Below are 6434 nucleotides of genomic sequence, written 5' to 3'. Positions count from 1 at the left end.
ATTAGTTATCCAATTCTTTCAAAATATGATGGCCAATTGCTTTCCTGAAGTCACCCTAAAAAAAGGGCGACTAGCCGACTCCTACGCATTGGTTGTCTGACGCACCGGTCAGATCAGCCACCTCCAGAGTCGTTCATCGCGACACAACCATCCTGGTCACGTCATCCAGCTGACGTGGGTTCGCAACATGAGCCATGTTGCGCTCGGAGGTTTGGGAGCAGACCTTTGCAAACATGAGTCATGTTGATACCGCAATATACCCTCTGTCAACCAATTTGCCTCTGCAACACCATTTCGTAGCATGACGGTGCCCTCCACAGCACGGGCTCGCGATATTATGGGATGTTACAACAGTTCACAACATAGGCGATGTTGCGATGGGCTCTTGCAGCAGGTCACCAGGGGTTGATGTTGCTTAGCTTGTTCTCAGGCGGACACCTGCCTTATGGCGCCCGACACAGAAGAGACCGAGGGGTTGGGCGACAGTGACTTGCAACAAAGGTGGTTGAAGAGGAGGGGGAAGCTAGCGTCGGTGAGATCTAGGCTATGGCGATGGAAAAAGTGGGAAGAATATCTTGCGCCGCTCGGGAAAGAAGGGAATAAGGAAGAAAAGGGAAAGGTTGTGTGCGGGCCCCATGAGGACACGCACCGTGCTTGGGAGGCGGTCGAGAAGCCCGAAAGGTCACCCGGGCGAGGGAGAGTGTTTCTCTCAAAAGAAGAGATGTGTTTGTTTAGTTGAGACTCCATAATTGGTGAAGATCATCTAAATTAGCAACGGTCATATATAAAAGTAATGTAAATTAGGCAGCTGAAAATGCATAGTAATTTGATGTTTTGGTACATCAAATGGGAGTTTTAAAAATATTGATGCTTTGGTACATCAAAATGAAGTTTTAAAAGTATTTTGATGATGATATTGTCAATCAGTTTCATGTCATGAAGTTTCAAAAAGGACTTTATGTAGGTCTTGTTTGTATTTGGAATGGGATTACTTCGTTGTCAGCGGTGGCTTTATATTTCAGTCTAAAAATATATAATTTACCAATCTATTTTTTGTAACTTGTACATTTTCTATGGGGTATGCACATGGGGGTGTGGTTGAACGTTGGTGATTGAACTTCTGTCCAAGTCGTCCAAATTTTGCTTGCCCAGCTAGTTTTTTGTGACTTATTTTATTACTGTATCTCAAGTTTGTTTACATGTACCTTTCCTTGGTTACCTGGCTAGTTTTTTGCAAGTTATTTTGGTACCGTATCTCAAGTTTGTTTGTATGTACTTTTCCTTTGGTTATCTGGCTAGTTTTTTGCGAGTTATTTTTGTTACCGTATCTAGAATTTGTTTACATGTACTTTTTTTCTTTGGTTATGTGGCTTGTTTTTGCGAGTTACATTCTGTTGGCGTTTGTTTACATGTCATTCACATGACTCTTATCCAAATGTTGTCGTTCTTGGTAGAACAAAGCGAAGTAGTATGTGAGCCTACGGTGTGCCCAGACTATAAACTGCTAGCTCCGCCCCGGAGCAGGTGCGAATATCTCCGGACAGGAGTGCGTACGACGGCGCAGCTTTGCCTCGTCCTGTGTGAGCGGCGGCTGAGATCGAAATCGAACACGAGGGACGTGTCGGCGCAAGGCGTCGCTAGCCGAGGGCGAGGGGTTTGTCCGTGTGTCCCCCAGTTCCGCAATGGGCCACGCAACAAGTGGTGGCGGTGGCGATGGTGCGCCGGCCAGTGCCGCTTTTTCTCGTTCCGCGTGAGCACGTCCACCCGCAGCAGCTGCGGCGGAACCAGGCCAATCCCGGCTAAGGGCATGTAGAATGATGCTATTTTAAAAGTGTCACGTAAAATAAATGATAAAATGAAGGAGAGAGAACTCATAATAAAAGGTTTGTCTTTTTTTATTTAAGATAAAACAAAGATGATCTTTTAGGGCATGTATAATGGTGCTATTTTAGGAGTGCCACGTAGGATAAATGATGAGGTGGAGGAAATAGAACTCGTAAGAAAAAGCTTGTCTTCTCTTATTTACGATGATCTCTTAGCACAATATGTCTCACCATATTTTTAGGAATTGCTAGTTATTAAAGATAAGGCTAAGAGATGATCCATTGTAGACATTTTTCTTTGTCATCTCTAAATTACATGTAAAATTTAAGATAACTTATCTTATCAACCATTGTACATGTCCTTAGCACAATTTATCTCACCATGTTTTAAGGAATTGCTAATCATTAAAAATAAGGCTAAGATATAACTCATTGTAAACGTACTTTTTTATCATCTCTAAAGTACATGCAAGACTTAATATTAAACTGTCTTATCAATCATTGTACATGTCCTAACCTTTCTTCACCTTTTTCACGGAGGACAAGCGCGTATCGTATCCTCTAGCCGCCGGATGCATGCCCGGATCCGGATATACATTCGCTACGTATGCGCGCAAGCCAAAAGCATCCACAACCGGGAGCCTTAAATCCGTCTCATACCTTTGGGCGAGCCGTTCGGTCGTTGTCCGGTCACAAAATATTGACTAGACGGACGTCTCAAATGTCCAGACTGATCAACAGCTCAAATATGAGACGGATATAGAACGTCCAGGCACGCCCGTCATGTCGGACCCCGTTCACACTGGCCTATCTGACCCAACATATATTCATCCTCATTCGCTTGCCGGACCAAAGCCTAGCCACTTAACTCCGCTCCCCTCCACCACCCAAGCTCTTCTCCGGCGCCTTGCGGCCGTCTTCGGCATGGCGGACAACGGATCCGAGTCCTTCACCTCAAGATCCGTTGACCCCAAGCTCATCCCACGTGGCCTCGAGGATGAGATGGCCGTCTCCGGCATGTCGGACAGCGGATCCGAGTCCTTCACCTCCAGATCCGTCGACCCCAAACTCATCCCACGCGGCCTCAAGGAGGAGATGGCCGTCCGGCTTGCGCTCCGCCGCACCCGGGAGGAGGCCAGTGCATGACAGTGCTCAGACACCTTTCGTCGGGAATCCATGGAGTCTGCGCAAATGGCGCATGGATCCGGCGTTAGGGCAGCCGCCGCTGCTTCACCGTAGGCGGTGCAGTCCGTCTGGCGTCCGAATACGGTGGCGGACACGCAACCCCTCCGTTGGCGCGCCGAGCATCGGGAGACACCATGGGCCTCGTCCAACGAGAACATGGCACAACGTGCCCGCCGTGCGAGGCAGAGGCGCTGGAGGCGGCGGCAGCCCTTGGGGCGGTGGACGTCGGCGAGGAGGAATCGCATTCTCTAGCGCTCTGTATGGTGCAGCAGTCCGGGCGCCGCAACCGCATCGTGGTGGACGTCGACGGCTCGTCCCAGGACGGATCCATCATCGATCTGACATCCTCCGGCAACCAACGGGTTCCGAGCTCCGACAAGGAAGAGTAGGGCATGAGAGACGACGGCGCCTTGAGTTTCGTGAGCCGGCTCATGGCCCATCCCTACTCTACCTTGCCGGCGACCGGACCAACACTCTGGGGAGCGCAGCCGGCCACCGGACATGGCCACGTCGACCAGACGAGCTCCGCTTAAAGATAGCTACGTTGCATGTAATACTATGGATTTGAGATTTCGAATTCGAGGTATCCGGATGTGGAATGCATTTTTTGAGGCGTGACCGGTCACTGTCTGCGGACGCGTCCGGGCATGTCCGCGGGCATTTGAGGGGTTGGATTGGCCAAGTCCGGCGGACCGCCCGATCAGTCGTTCACTAACCGATCACAAAGAAATGACCTAGACACGCTTCGCAAACATGCCTCAAACGCCCGGGCAGACTAACACCCCTCATATTCAACCCAAATCGACGACGTATATAGGGCCGCCCGGGCGCGTCAGGCTGCGTCCGCCATGTCGGACTGACTATGGGGTCCCACACGGAATCGCCTGGAAATCCGGCAGTCCAACAAACGTCTCCTTGATACGTCTCCGTCGTATCTACTTTTCCAAACACTTTTGCCCTTATTTTGGACTCTAACTTGCATGATTTGAATGGAACTAACCCGGACTGACGCTGTTTTCAGCAGAATTGTCATGATGTTATTTTTGTGTAGAAATAAAAGTTCTCGGAATGACCTGAAAATCAACGGAGATTATTTTTGGAATATATAAAAAATACTGGCGAAAAGATCCACATCAGGGGGCCCACACCCTGTCCACGAGGGTGGGGGCGCGCCTACCCACCTGGGCACGCCCGCCTGCCTCGTGGGCCCCCTGATGCTCCACCACGTCCATCTTGACTCCATATATTTGTGTTCGGGGAGAAAAAAAATCAGAGAGAAGGATTCATCACGTTTTACGATACGGAGCCGCCGCCAAGCCCTAAACTCTCCCGGGAGGGCTGATCTGGAGTCCGTTCGGGGCTCCGGAGAGGGGAATCCGTCGCCATCGTCATCATCAACCTTCCTCCATCACCAATTTCATGATGCTCACCGCCGTGCGTGAGTAATTCCATCGTAGGCTTGCTGGACGGTGATGGGTTGGATGAGATTTATCATGTAATCGAGTTAGTTTTGTTAGGGTCTGATCCCTAGTATCCACTATGTTCTGAGATTGATGTTGCTATGACTTTGCTATGCTTAATGCTTGTCACCAGGGCCTGAGTGCCATGATTTCAGATCTGAACCTATTATGTTTTCATGAATATATGTGAGTTATTGGTCCTATCTTGCATGTCTATAGTCACCTATTATGTGTTATGATCCATTAACCCCGAGGTGACAATAATAGGGACACTTACTAGTGATGATCGTAGTTTGAGGAGTTCATGTATTCACTATGTGTTAATGCTTTAGTCCGGTACTCTATAAAAAGGATGCCTTAATATCCCTTAGTTTCCAATAGGACCCTGCTGCCACGGGAGGGTAGGACAAAAGATGTCATGCAAGTTCTTTTCCATAAGCATGTATGACTATATTCGGAATACATGCCTACATTGCATTGATGAACTGGATCTAGTTCTTTGTCACCCTATGTTATAACTATTGCATGAGAAATCGCATCCGACATAATTATCCATCACCGATCCATTGCCTACGAGCTTTTCATATATTGTTCTTTGCTTATTTACTTTTTCATTGCTACTCACTATAAAACAAAAAATATTACTTTTTTTACCGTTACCACTACTATCATATTACTTTGCTACTAAATAACTTGCTGCAGATATTAAGTTTCTAGGTGTGGTTGAAGTGACAACTCAGCTGCTAATACTTGAGAATATTCTTTGGCTCCCCTTGTGTCGAATCAATAAATTTGGGTTGAATACTCTACCCTCGAAAACTGTTGCGATCCCCTATACTTGTGGGTTATCAAGACTATTTTCTGGCGCCGTTGCCGGGGAGCATAGCTCTATTCTTTGAGTCACTTGGGATTTATATCTGCCGGTCACTATGAAGAACTTGGAAGATCAAAGAACCAAGATTTTTCCCTCAACTACGAGGGGAGGTAAGGAACTGCTTGATTCACCTTTTGTTTTGAGTAAACTTGCGACACCTACACCTGCTATTCATTCTGATATGTCGCATGTTATTGATGATGCCACTTCTGCTTTGCATGATACTTATGATGAAACTACTTCTACGCTTGATACTACTGTGCCACTAGGTGAATTTCTTGATGAACAACTTGCTAGGGCTAGAGAGAATGAAATTACTGAATCTGATAATATTGATGAAAGTTATGATGAAGATTCTCCCCCTAGATATGAATTGCCTGTTGTGCCTGAGGGTTATGTTATGGATGAAGAAACTGCTAGAGACTTCTTAGCTTGCAATGATAGATCTGATCTTAAGAAATTATTAGCTAAGCTTAAAGAAAAGTCTTTGAATGCTAGAATGAAATATGACCCTACTTTTGCTACTTCACCTATCTTTATTACTGATAAGGATTATGATTTCTCTGTCGATCCTGAGTTAATTACTTTGGTTGAATCTGATCCTTTTTATGGCTATGAATCTGAAACTGTTGTGGCACATCTTACTAAATTAAATGATATAGCCACCCTGTTTACTCATGATGAGAAAACTTGCTATTACTTTATTCTTAAGTTATTTCCGTTCTCATTAAAGGGTGATGCTAAAACATGGTTTAATTCTCTTGATCGTGGTTGTGTGCGTAGTCCCCGGGATATGATTTATTACTTCTCTGCTAAATTTTTCCTCGCTCATAAGAAACAAGCTGCCTTAAGGGAAATATATAATTTTGTGCAAATTGAAGAAGAGAGTCTCCCACAAGCTTGGGGGAGGCTTCTCCAATTACTTAATGCTTTGCGTGATTACCCTCTCAAGAAAAATGAAATACTTGATATCTTTTATAATGGACTACCCGATGCTTCCAGAGATTACCTGGATAAGTTGTGCTGGTTGTGTTTTCAGGGAAAGAAATGTTGATCAAGCTGAATTGTTATTGAATAATATGTTGAGTAATG

This window comes from Triticum urartu, chromosome 3 (assembly GCF_003073215.2).
Source record: "Triticum urartu cultivar G1812 chromosome 3, Tu2.1, whole genome shotgun sequence".
NCBI lineage: Eukaryota > Viridiplantae > Streptophyta > Magnoliopsida > Poales > Poaceae > Triticum > Triticum urartu.
This window is presented reverse-complemented; position numbering follows the sequence as displayed.